The 13,873-nt window shown below is 40.0% G+C and overlaps 1 long non-coding RNA gene across 1 annotated transcript; it reads left to right on the forward strand.

Moving 5' to 3' along the window:
• The first annotated feature begins 986 nt into the window (after nucleotides 1-986).
• Nucleotides 987-12,485, forward strand: LOC140242787 (uncharacterized). The gene is made up of 3 exons (XR_011902152.1): nucleotides 987-1,109; nucleotides 6,879-7,036; nucleotides 12,425-12,485. It is a non-coding gene; the product is annotated as an uncharacterized lncRNA (long non-coding RNA).
• The last annotated feature ends 1,388 nt before the right edge of the window (nucleotides 12,486-13,873 follow it).

The following is a 13,873-nucleotide window of genomic DNA, read 5'->3' on the forward strand; positions in this document are numbered from 1 at the left end:
AGACCAACAATTCTTAGTTGTCGTTTTGGTTGAATGTCTACTAATGATACTGTGGAAATTGTTTTATACATTTCACATGCAGAAAGCATTTTAGCAGAGATAACCAAACATTTGACAATGTAGTTTTTTTCACACTCATCAAACGGCCGCCATGATGCTATCAATTTGAAACTTTGACTCAAGCAAAGAGGATTTTTCACACACTTGATACGATTTTTAAACAGTTTTTTTTTATTGCCAGGTGCACATGATTAAGGAATTTTCTCAATATAAACTTACTTTCAATACGTATATATTCAGAGTTATATTGCATATTTCATCTTTAATTCTCATCAGTTTGTAGACCTAATAAAATATGAGAGCAGTTATAGCTCTTTATCAAATTACTTGAAGTTGGTTTGTTGCGTGGCACCTTTGTGGTGGCCTGCGATCCGGGAGTTGTAGGTTTTCTTGTTTTGTTGTTGGTTTTTGTTGTAGATTTTTTTTCTTTGCTTTTATAGTCTTTGACATTACATCATTTGGTATTCTCACACCCTAATTAATTTCCTCATTTCAGTTAAAGATATCACAGATATTCTCATAGCACAATTGTTTTAGTGTTTTGTTTTGTTTTTACATCCCCTATCATGATAGGGATGCATCATGCAAAATAAAGTTATATTAAGTATTGCACATAATATTCACCATAGAGAATGGTCATTCAGATTGAAAAATTAACCTGAAGAAAATTGCACTAAAAGAAATTGATCCTAAAATAGACGAAAGATCACAATGATATCCATTTTCCAAATTTCTAATGGCTCGGGGGTGCAAAAGTCCAGTCATTGCATGACGTCATCAAGTCTGAGGTGCCTAAGCGTTCTTCCTCTGTGACGTTGCATTTTGATAGAATGATGCGGTGTTGCTGTTTTGTGTTGAAGGTTATGATGAAGTGAGCACTGCGGAAGAGTCTCGCTATGGAGGAGGGAAACGTTCGACTGAGGAGAAGAAGGTGACGCTGACTTCAGGTCCCAACTCGTGTGACGCTTGGATGTTTGTTGTCACCATTTTAAGGATGGTTGACGAGATGGCGATCGACATCGTCTGGTGGGCGACGCCGAGAATGATAGGTATTTCCAGTAATGAATCGACTATTTTAGCCAGTATTTGCGACCATGGATAAGAGTTGGTACGCATGGCATATTAATGGGATGATGATGGCGTGATAGGGCGATGATGCAGCGAAGACTCATGATCGAATTTTTAGGATGTATTACAAAGAGTAAGTGCTGGTGGTGGTGGTGGTGGTGGTGAAGCAAGATCGTAGTCGCTTCACCTCCGGAGATCGATAAAGTTAGACTTAATTTATTCCCGGTCATATTATTTCCAAATGTTTCCCTCCCCAGTTAACAAATTATCATTATCATTAATGTTATTATTATCATTATTATCATTATTATTAACATCATCATTAATTTCCAGCTATATCGACCGTAGAGGCAGAGTTCGCGGTTTTTTTTTGTTTATTTGTTTGTTGTGATTGTTTCTCAGCAGGATGATCTGAAGACAGAGAAAAACAGGTGTTTGTATGTTTGTTTATTTTGTTAAGTTTCATTATCAGCTACACCCATATCGTTACAGGGGAGCGTGGTGGGAAAACTCGACGTCACAGTAATGACGAAACGATTGTGGCCAGAGCAAAGACTAGTAGCTGTATTCATGAGATTAGCTTTAGATTATGCAGGGCATTTCAACAGTTATTAAAAACTTGCCAGATCTGTCTATTGCTGTAAAAGATGAAGAGGATATTTTTATTACTTCAGATTTTTATTACTATTTGGTGTAAGATGTAATGGACATCCAGTGGTGGAATACGCTCTAATCTTCGGAAGATATGAACTTGTTTACCAGGGCGGACTTTACTTTAAATTTCTTAACCCAGGAGATATATCGAATTGTAATACTATCGGTTGATGATTCCAGTGCCTAAGGAAATGCATACATGTTTGTTTGTTTGCTTGTTTGTTTGTTTGTTTTTGGCGTCATTTATAGCCATATTGCAGCTGTCCAGAAATAAGCATAAAAAGATGCATAAGCCCAATGGGATTCTAGGGCGATGCAGAGAGGGTGCGAGATGTTCCGCTGCGCATCTCTGGCAATGTACAAGATACCCCCTGAACGACTCTGCGCCGAGTTTGATGGAAAAAGAGAATACCTGCTTGGTGTTCAGCAAGCGGCAGAGACCCCGCGAGCCGTAGTATGCAAAGCTATGGACACTTATACACGAAAGCAGGAGGATTAAACTTTGCTGCATGGAGGAATTGAATAATTTTAACTCTGCGCTTTCGTGCCGAAAGGCTTAATGCATTCAGGAAGATACTTGCATTATGCCGCCACATTTACAAACGCTGCTGTAGAAATAAAGTGCTCGAAAAAAAAATGAAATGATCAGCTGACGACACGACATTTGCTCCTGCCACAGTTGTTCCGGTCTTATTTTCACCAAGGACTGTAGGGTTCGGGTTCGGGTTGTGATAGGGTTTCAGGTTTAGTTTGGTGTGACGATTAGGATTAGGGTTAGGGTTATGATAGTGGGTAGACTTTGTGTTTGGCTCAGCGTGCAGATATTTCATGGGAGCAATAATTGTCGCTGGAGCAAATGTCGTAGAATCGATTAATTAGAATAAGGATTAAAGACATGATAATGACAATGATAATGATAATAATTACAATGAAAATAGCAATTAAAGTAACATCGTTAATAGCAATAATAATGACAACGATAATAGCAATAATGATAACAATTATAATAGCAATAATAATAACAATACTAAGATAAACTAAGATAAGAATAAAAGCAATGTTTATAATGATGACAATGATAACAATAATGAGGTTCCATGACATTTGCTCCTGCGGCAATATTGATACCGTGAAAAATCTGCATGGTAAGCCAAACGAAAAATCCTACCCACATGCATAACCCTAACCCTTCTCCTAATCTTCACATCAAACTAAACCTAAAACCATATTACAACCCTAACCTTAACCCAAGTCCTTGGTAAAAGTAAGACTGGAGCAGTTGTGGCGGAAGCAAATGTCGTGTCACCAACCGATGATTTCATTTTTTCAAGCACTTTATCTTTATGGCAGCGTTTGTAAATGTGACTGCATTTACAAGTATCTTCCTGAATGCGTGAAGCCTTTCGGCACGAAAGCTCAGCGTTTAAATTGCTTGATTCCTCCACGAGTGAAGTCTAATCCCGCTGCAAATGTCGTGTCATCAGTATTGGTGTATTAAAATCTATGATTGTAATGATAACGATAAAGGAGATAACGTGTCCGGTCTGTGGAAACCTCGTGGACGATATCTGATCCGTTCCCAAGCCCCACCCCACCCCAAACCCGCCCATGAAACTTTAAACCATGATGAGAGTTATTTACAGAGCTTCACCACATATTTAAAGCCTCTTGTATTCCTTGTATTCCTATTGTGCATAATTGTGGAACCCATTGTATTTTACAAACTGGATAGCAGGTGCACATAACATCCCTATTCAGATTCTTCTGTTTAAACCCTGTTTTGAAAGCCCTTCAATTGGTGTGAATGCAATTATGGAATATTAATGTAACCCCAGCATCTTTGAAACTGTGATTTCCCCATTAACAGATCCTGGTGAAGTCCATGTTAAAACATCTTCGAAGAAAACCAGATTTTAATTGTGTATATAGTCGATCATAGTGATCGTCACGATTCAGCCACAGGGGATACCTTTATAGAAATATGACTCGGGAATAAATTTAGTATGCTCGTGATTAAGAATAGTGGGTTATTTGATGGCCTAGCAATCAAATTCATAATAGAAATTGTGGATGTCTCCCTGTATGGGATTGATTTGTCGAGTATCAGCTGCATCATCGCCATCATCCCGAGCTAGTACTGGTGATTCGACGTCGGCAACAACCACGGTATTCCCAGCGGGGTGGTTCCGGCAGTGGTGACCGGAAGAATTCAGCTGTTCTTCTTCTTCCTCCTCCGATCCTCCTCCTCCTTCTTACCCTCTCCCTATTCCCCTCCCCTCCTCCTCTTCCTCCTCCTCCCCACCTTCCCCTATTCCTCCTCCTCCTCCTCCTCCTCGCCTTCTCCCTCCTCCTCTACTTCCAAATCCCACTCCTCTTCCACCTCCTCCTCCTCCTCTTCCTCCTCCGCCACCTCGTCTTCGCCTGAGATGTTGTCCTCTTCGTATGAGGATTGCAGGCCGCCACGGTCGGAGGTGCTCATCTCCTCTTCCCCTTCCTCATCATACTCCTCCTCGACATAAGAGGACTCCTCGATGTTGTCCTCGGCAGAGAAGGCGTACTCTTGATCTGGTCAGAATAATCGGAAACGGGTAGATTTAGGGTTTTTGTTTGCAACATGTACACAAGTTCAGCTAGAAAAACTAATTGACACTTGCGGAGAATCAGCATTGCGCGTTTAGTTTAGAGGGTCGACTATGAACTGCCCTTAAGATAGTACATGTAGAGGAAATTTAGAGTGATTTTTTTTTTTACGTACGATGCATCTGCTTATTCTATAGTCATTCAAAACAAACTACTATGAAATATAGACCTCCTGGCATTGGATGCTGTTTGATGATGATGTGGAAACGAATTGCACAGCATGAAACAGTCGGACTTATTTTGGAGGCATATTCTTAGTAGAGGACGGGTTTTATATAGTGGCTACTTGTATAGCGCAGAGGTCCACCTTCCAGTGCTCATGGCGCTTCAAAAATGAAAAGATAGATATTTACATGCATATACATCTTCAAACATGTCAAAGAAGAAAATGGCAAACAAAAACAAACATAATAATCCCATACCAAGTAAAGAATACAACATATACCAAATGAAAAATACAATATTGTTCCGAACATTAATGACAGCAATTACAGTCCTCAGTGTGAGAGGAACAGATACGTTTTAAGTTTGGATTTGAATGTCTCTGTAGATGACAGTTGCCTTAACTGAATAGGTAACTTATTCCACAATTCTGATGATTGTGTCTATCAATGTTGTCTAGAATGAAGCCTTGCTGGTTTTCTTTTTTTTTAACTGTTTTAGGACTGCATAAATAACACGGTGCTTAATAGCATCGCGTGAAAGGGAGAGTAAAAATTATGCCACCGTCACTGTGTTGGGCGTGCTGATGTGTTCATTTATCAACGTGTATTCACCTCCCTCAGTATCAGCCTCCTCCTCAACTTCCTCCTCGATCTCCTCTTCCTCCTCCTCCTCCTCAGGAGCAGGTCGACTGGTCTGCGGGCGGCTGTTCTCATTTTCCGCTTCAAAGTCGTCTTCGTATTCGACTTCGCCCTCATTGTTGGTGGAGGAATGCCGAGACGAGCGGGAACTCACTAAAGTGTACATGAACACACGAAATTCAAAAGTGCTACAAATATTGAAGAAAATAACTATAACATACTACATAAAACTAAAAGGATTTAGGCACCAACAAAAATGTTTACCCTACCTCTAAAATTTAAGTTAGCATGTAAAATAAGATGTTGTATACAATTTCCATACTTAAATACATTACAGACCAATGTGTAACAAATTTGAATAGAAATGACCACAGAAAATGTGTACAAATATCAGTAATGTCTTGACTGCTAGTTATTTGTAATGATCAGGCACGTACTAATTCAGAATCTTATTCAATTTTTTTATTATAAGACTGAAATTTCCACGTCATCTCAATATAATATAAATAACAGACGCATTATCCAAGATGTCTTTCTAGATATACACCAACTAAGTTTTCGACTCTGAATGAGATGGCATCACATACGAGGATGATACTCACAGACGTCATTGACGGGGGTCTTGGAAGTTGGGAGGATCTCCAGGCCTCTGTTCACGGGCTCGTAACGGGGCCGCACGCGGTAGTTGGCCAGTTGCCTGGTCGATACGCAGCAGACTCGTCCCGTGATTTCCTCCTTAATGATCTTATAAGGCAGTGCGTTCTCACTGAAGGACTCCATGTGGTCGGCAAAGGGACGTCGACGGACTGCCGCGCCGGGCCGCGGGAGCTTCGGTCGAGTGCTCTGATGCGGCGCCTCTCTCTCAACCGTTGCGGCACTTCGTCGCGGACGGACATTGCTGATGTTTTGGACAGCTGGCTTCGGGTTGGAAGGCGGTCGCGGCATAAACTGTGACTGTTGGTGCACCTGCATGGGTAGTGGTGTTGGGAGCTCAAGATTAATGATCTCCGGTTTAACCCTAGATGGCATGGGACTCTTGATCTCACCACTTCTCTTCTGGGCCTGGTAGCGGGCACGCACTGCGCCAGGTCTCCTGGGCGTCTTTGGTGGCGACGGCCTCTTGCCTACAGGTGGCAGGCAGACGTTACTGGCCATGGCAGTGGTGTGGCTGACGCTCACCCGGTTAGAAGGGGGTGTAGGTGCCTCAGATACCGGGGTCAGGCTCGGCAGGTGAACACTCCTGCTGGTGATTGGGATCGGCCTGGGGGATGTGGTCGACCCTGTCAGAGTGCTTGGTGGTGCCACGGTTGATGGTATAACCGTCTTGCCAGTGGATTTTGCCGTCCTAGCAGCAGCCGTTTCGTGGTATTCTCGGAGCCTCTGCCTGTCTGTAATATACATACAATGTGACATATCTTACGGCGGATGAGCTTAGGCGTACTAGAATGTAATAATTCCTTTCCCACTTCTCTTCTCACATGTTACTTTATTTATAATCGTCACCATGTATATACGTATTGGATGAGATATTCATTATCACTGGCGTTTTATCGCAGGATCTTGCAATACGCTCAGTAGGACGACTTGCGGTACGCGACATAGGGCCTACTAGTATTGTTGAATCAGTTTTTTCGCTCTCTCTTTAAACGGCAGGAGGACAGATATTACTGCATGTGACATCATGCGGCTTTAGAGCACACAGGAGGAAACAATCGGAAGTCCGATCAATCTGTGGGAAGACATTATACGAAACATCCGCGATCACCTGTATTACACTGTTCCAGAGTTGATGGACCAACATTCGAAACTAAGTACGTATACTTTCATTTTATGATTATTTGTAATTACTATTATAACTACATTTCCGTCAGTGTCAGAGAGAACATTACAGTCAAACAGTCAAACAAAGGCGAATTGCTTTATCTTTAACTTCCTAGTATCGAGCTTATGGGTTGTATGACTCGTGGGCCTTTTTTTTTCCCAATATCGAACTCGTGGGTGTCGGTCTCGAGGGATGATCCCTACTATTATGTTTACCTTGATGAGATACTCTAAAATAATATACTCTTCTAAAAGCAGTGGAAAATTCAAAATTTCGTACCTTAGTTAATTCGTATCTAATTTAGATGAAACTTCTATTATTCTCTTTTACATCATTATTTCATTAAATTCACCTTGAAAATGGTACTGTCAATAAAAAAGATACAAACTTTCACTTGTAGATACTCAAAAGAGGAGGTAGAACACAGAATGTAGGCCTAATGGTAGGCAAGCGCACAAAATCACGCATGATTCTGCCTCCGTGATTTCTGGCACGGTATCTTCATGAAAAGTCGACTCTGAGTCCCGTATTCTACTGTAGACCAAGGTTCAAACCCATTTTAGACTCACCTATGGTTTAGCTAGACCCGAGGTTTAATTTTGTATTCTGCTAGCGAGGTAGAGTCAAGTTGTTTGTTGTGTGTGTGGATTTGGGGCAATGAGAAACTTACGATAAATAGGACAGTGTGTAAACGATAAAATGAATAGGTTATCATTACTTAAAGTCATGCATGATGCCACATATAAATAGCCCCCCCCCCCCAAAAAAAAAAAAGTATTCGTAAAAAGATATATAATATGGTTATTATGAATAACCAAATAAAAGTCAAATGCTAACAGGTTCAAACTTATGCCAGAAAGCATAATTATACTAACTTCGAGAACTACACAAACTATGTGTGTATAGTCGTTTTGGGTCTATTATCATGTCTTGTCCATATATCTACGTCATGGAAGTCTCAATAACAAGCATACTGTAAAGTGCTAAAGTGTATTGATTATAGGAGGAAAGCTCATTGCGTACTCGCTGAAACCGAAAGTAATCGTAATTTGAATTTGAATTTCAATTTATTTTCATATTTCTCGATGAAAAAATACTTCAATATAACATAATGAAATAATACATGATATCCAGCTAGGAGGCATGATAGAATATTGGAAACATGTAGAACATAAAGGTCAATCTATGAAAGTTGGAATCTGAGAATAAATGCCAAAGAAATATGATGGAACCTACTTAGAAACAAGGTTGTCGAGCGTATGTCCCAGTTAGAATCGAGCGTATTTGCTGGCATGTAAAGAAAAAAAAAAAGACAGTGTCGATCCTGCGCTTTGAAGATTAGTTTGTGTCTACAAAATGATACTCAAAACGTGGAAACGCACCATGGACGTGATTACGGAAATGATGGTCAAGCCAAATACGGGTACTCGATAGAAAGAAAAAAGTTATAGAGTAATCTCATTTTCTGTAATGAGCAGACATGATTCTAATGTGGTGAGCCCTTCAGGGAACCATGACTCGATATAAAGCCCTTCATAAAACAATTTCATATCATTGTTAATTATTCATAACTATATACATCACCGTATAGACTATTATATTTATAATGAAACGTAGCGCCAACAGCATGCATTACCCAATCCCATTATGTCATATCCCAATTATCTTCTTTATCTATCCGTAAAATGTTGTACAGTAAACTGATTTTATAACAGTAAGGGGATCATTTTACAACAAGTTTGCAATATTCACGACTACGAGAGTACTGTATGTTTTCTTAAGTTTATGAGTAAAATAAAGTTTGATGCTTGTAAAGTCTCTACGTCGAAATTTGCTATACACTAGTTAAATCATCTGGAATAAAAACAATGTAAATTGATACTGTTTTCAACATTCCATCCAATAGTTAAAAGTATCAAAGATTTCCGTAACCACGAAAAGCCTAATATTTTGTGGGTAATTTGCCCGCGAGAAACTTGCCAATATCATAGAAATTAGAAAATAAAGGATTAGTAACATTTTAATACATCAAAGGAACCAGGATGGATGAGGTCCTGCCCAAAGTACATTGCCGCCTGTCGACAGTGGGCTCTGCCGATTTGACCTGAACAATGTACAGAATTCGACGTGACTGATACTGTCACGTGTGTGGTTAAGCCATGAGTCCTAAAATCTGACCTCATCCAACAAGGTGCCTTATATATCAATACATAATGCTGTATCATACAGAATGTTGGTTAGTGTGTTAGTTAATTAGGCACTTCCTCTCAACCAAAATCACATCAACCAGATCACATCATTCATCATCTTCATCTCCATTCCAAAACTCATCTTCATCATTACCACCATCCGTCACCGACGCCACTTTCACTCATCATCACTGTGTAGCTTACTTCTCTCCAGCTGTAAAAGGGATTCGTGGAGCTCTTCCACGGCACTTGTCATGCCGGCGTTGGTGGGGCGCCCTTGGGAAGAGTCGATGCGCGAACCCCTGATCTGGATGGGTGGCAGGCGTGTGCTCTCCTTTGGGGCCTTCTTTGCCTTGTTGGCGCTCCCTCGTTTCTTCCCTGACTTGTCCATATTAGCTCAGATTATATGCGAAAGTCGGCTATGTTTTATTTGAAAGGTTTCGAAAATATAATTTCTCCAAAATGTCTTATTGTAGGAGACTCACGACATTCGCTTCGGATAACTGGGCTGAACAATAACGAAACCCCACATGCACAATGCCTACTGTAGGATACATTGATATTACTAGGGGTGACAATTACGCGCTCATGGTACGCCCTCCCATTATTGTGACGTAACAGTAAGCGCGAGTTAACTTACGCGCGTCTCATCTAGGGTACTCTGCGAGCTCTGTCCTATATCTTGACCTACTTTACAGCAAAACTTGGCAAACTTAAAAAAAAAAAGGAAAGTGTGAAATACATCTTATAATGTTATGTGTATTCTACAATCTGTGTGTATCATTCCTCCGTTTCCTTTACCTTCCTGTTCTTTCTCGTCTACGTTTTCTTCTGCCTTTTTCTCTTTTTTTGTAAACAAGTACCGTACATGTAGCAGAGAGTTCTAACACGTCTCAGCCTTGCTTATCAACCTAGATTTGGGTGGGATTTCACGGAGCACGCGAACGATTTGCGAAGGACGCGAATGACAAAATCCAACATTCGGAAAAGTTTTTCTCCAAATGTTTTCCGACAATGAAGCCGAAAACTATTCTTGCGCAATTTGTGCGAAGTTTTCACGACGTATGTGCGAATGTCGTGTTTATCATTGCTAAAGTACAGCATGTTACGTACACGAAGAACACGCGACGGAAATGCGAACAACGAAAAATGTTCAATAATCATGGGAGAAAATGTACCCAAGGAGAGGTGGAAGCTGTCTTGAATTGAATTTTTTTCTTTCCTCAATTTCTCCTTTCTTTTTCTCTCATTTTTCTATTGTGTGCTTGCCTACATTTTTTTTTCCTGGGACGTATCTCCACTAGTAAAGCATATGATCTTTTTTTTTTTTTTTTTTTTGCAGTTCCTCCAACACATAATCTTCATACTTCAAATGAAATTTTACATACTTTAGATTAATTTTAACTGTATTCTGCGATTTTTTTTTTGTATTTCAAGCATTTCTTTCTCTTTGCTAGTCTTTAATTTCTTTTGTTACTATAGTTGTTAATAATTGTTTGATGTTCAGGTGTATGCTACGATTTTTATTTGTAGAAAACGTATAGGTCATACATCCCCCAAACGTGCGCCAAACGTTCGCGAGAATGTCTCAAAAGGTACGCGAACAGTTTGCGATTACGTCGTAAAATGATCGCAAAAACTTCGCAGATTTCGCGTAACATACGCAAGACATTCTCCAAAGTTTCGGAGTCTGTTTGGGGTATCACGAACATTTTGCGAACATCACGCGTGTCTTGCGAAGGTCTTACGCATATGACGAGGCTTTAAAGACACTTTCGAGAACAATTCACGAGCAAATCACGACCAAGTGTGCGGAAAAGGTTCGCAGAAAATTTCAAACTTTTTTGAAATTCTCGCCGAAGTAAAAACGACATTCGCGAACAATTGACGACGCTTCCGAACCCTCACGTTCGTTTGGCGATCTTTTGCAGACCAAAATGCGAATGCTGGATTTTGCCATTCGCGTCCTTCGCATATCGTTCGCGTGCTCCGTGAAATCCCACCCTAACGCGAGTATAACCCGTTTTCTCTGCTTGTGTTGCACAAATAAACACTAAATTGATGCACACTGCAGCCCTACACTGGTACGATATAATAGACTTTCTGTAGTTGTATTTTGTCTTTTAACACTTGTCAACTGTGGAGCAAAGTAAGATTTATAAAGCTCCTTTAAGAGTAATATTCTTTTGCACCTCCTTGATCACTTTCTCTAGTTTTCCGTTTACTCTTTCAGCTCTTCTTCATTCCCTCTGTGTTTTTTTTTTACCTTTTCCGTCATCTGATATAAATTGGTTAAGTCGTATTGCAGTAATTATTAGACCATGGTAATCGTAATAATCATATTAAATGGTAAGCTTTTTCATAGGTAACTTATAAATATGTTTTGATTAACAAAATTCAAATTAATGCATAATATATACGAGCTATTCAGCACTCCGAAGTTTGAAAACAAGTAGATATTCACGGATCGGCAATTGATATTAGTGACAGAGCGAAATGTACTTGACAACAGAACCATTTCAACCAGCGACTCATGTAAACCAGCTACTAAACACTGAAAAGTAGGCCTACATCACCTGTTATGTTGCCTTACTTCTTTTAAACCCTGCAAAAACATCGGTGTTTGATTTAACACCATGGAAGTTAAATCTAACAACGATCAAGTGTCAATAGAGGACCACACCCACAGGTGTAGAAAGTATATGTTGTGATGGTTTTGAAAAGTGTTCACCTGGCACTTCGTTGTGTTAATTTAAAACTGTAGCTGGTGATATTTTTGACACCGCGCTGGTGTTAATTCAACAATGACACCGCATGGTGTTAATTTGCTGGTGTTAATGTCAATGGAATAACACCCGTCCAGCTTCAATATGAGACCACACCAACTGGTGTTACTATGATGTTAATGTGTTCACACCTTTTTTTTCAAAAACCAAGTACTTTATCGGAAAATTCTTGAACGTCTTGTTGAAGTACAAAATTAACAAGAAGCATATAGTAAATAAAAAAATTATTCAATAAACAATTTTATATTTTTAAATGAAACCCGGAGGTAAATGAGCACCGGAAATTTAACACCAGCTCGGTGTGTCATATTTAACATCAGCTCGGTGTTTCATATGTAACATCGTACTTTTTGCAGTGAAGAATTGTGAATGTGTACGTGTTTCTGTATCTTGCTATTTTAGCAACCATTCGGGAAGCTTCTCTTCGTTATGGACGTTGACAACAGCAGGAGCAAAGAAGAGAAATATAGCGACAGAACAGAAGAAATCCACAACACCCTTGGGGACGGCACAAAAGAAAAAGTCAACCGAGACAACACAGAAAAAGCAATCAACGGAGACAACTCAGAAGTAGAAATTAACAGAGACAATAAGCAGAAACACAGAAGAAAAACACAGTGACAACGGGACAGAAGAAATTCACAACGCCCTCGCAGACAACGCGGAAGACGAAATCAACGGAGACACCAACAGAAACACAGAGGAAAAACACGGTAACATCAGACCAGACGAAACCCACGCAGACACTGGCAGAAACGCAGAAGAGAGACACAGTAACAACCCGACAGAAGAAGAAAGATACAGACATGACGATGAGAGAAACACAGAAATCCACAACAGCAACTACGCTTGACATCACACCAAAAAGGGACGAGAACAAGAAGAATCCGGAGGCGAAGGATCGCAGAGAAGTGGAGCTCGAATTGTTTAGATCAGATGGATGGCGAGTGGGAAAGAGCGAGCATTGCCAGCAGTGCCAGCTCATGTAGCACTTGCCGTACACGAAAGTGGCCATATTTCATCGTACCTGACTAAGGCGATAGTGACGGAGAAGATGAAATCATTGTAAAGATCAGGAAAATGAAACGAAGGTTCAGACCGTCAGACGCGTAACCAAGATAACGGTACTTGCTAGTTACTACAAAGAAGTGGGCGGGGGGGGGGGGGGGGGCAACATTGATCTACTTAGGATTCAAACGAACCGGAGAGAATAGTCGGCCTGAGGCGCCAGCATTGGCTAACGAGGACTAGGCACCGCATAATATACTTCTGCCAGTTATGTAAGTAAGTTATTTTCATATAAGCTATGATAATTGATAAATGTATATAATAATTTGAAAGAGTGATTTGGTCAATTGGATTTACGAGATAATTATAATTATCGAAATATATAACATAATTCAAATATTCGAGAGCATGCTATACTGTACATAGGTTTAGCTAGATTGTGCCTACAGTGTATGTTATACCCTAGTTCTATGACGTCTATCTACTGTATGATATTGATTGCCATTTGGGGTAATGGGGTAATGGTACCATAGATATCGAGAGAAGAGTTAGGGTACGTGTTGTTATGTTGAATTATTCTAACAGCACAAGAGTTACTCTGGTAGTTTGCGAAGAGTTTTCTTAGTGTGCAAAGTTAATACTGAAGAAATATTAAATGTTCTAGTGAGACCAGGTTGAAGCTGGTAAATGTAAAATTCGAGATAACGGTAAATTTATCTAAAAAGAAGAGGAAATACGCAAACTGCGGTGAATGATTCAGAGGAATTAGATGCACAGTATGAATGTTCACAGGTCATGTGTTAGATATGTAGACCTTGATGTGTAAATATTCTGAACTTAGAT

This window comes from Diadema setosum, chromosome 19 (assembly GCF_964275005.1).
Source record: "Diadema setosum chromosome 19, eeDiaSeto1, whole genome shotgun sequence".
Lineage (NCBI taxonomy): Eukaryota > Metazoa > Echinodermata > Echinoidea > Diadematoida > Diadematidae > Diadema > Diadema setosum.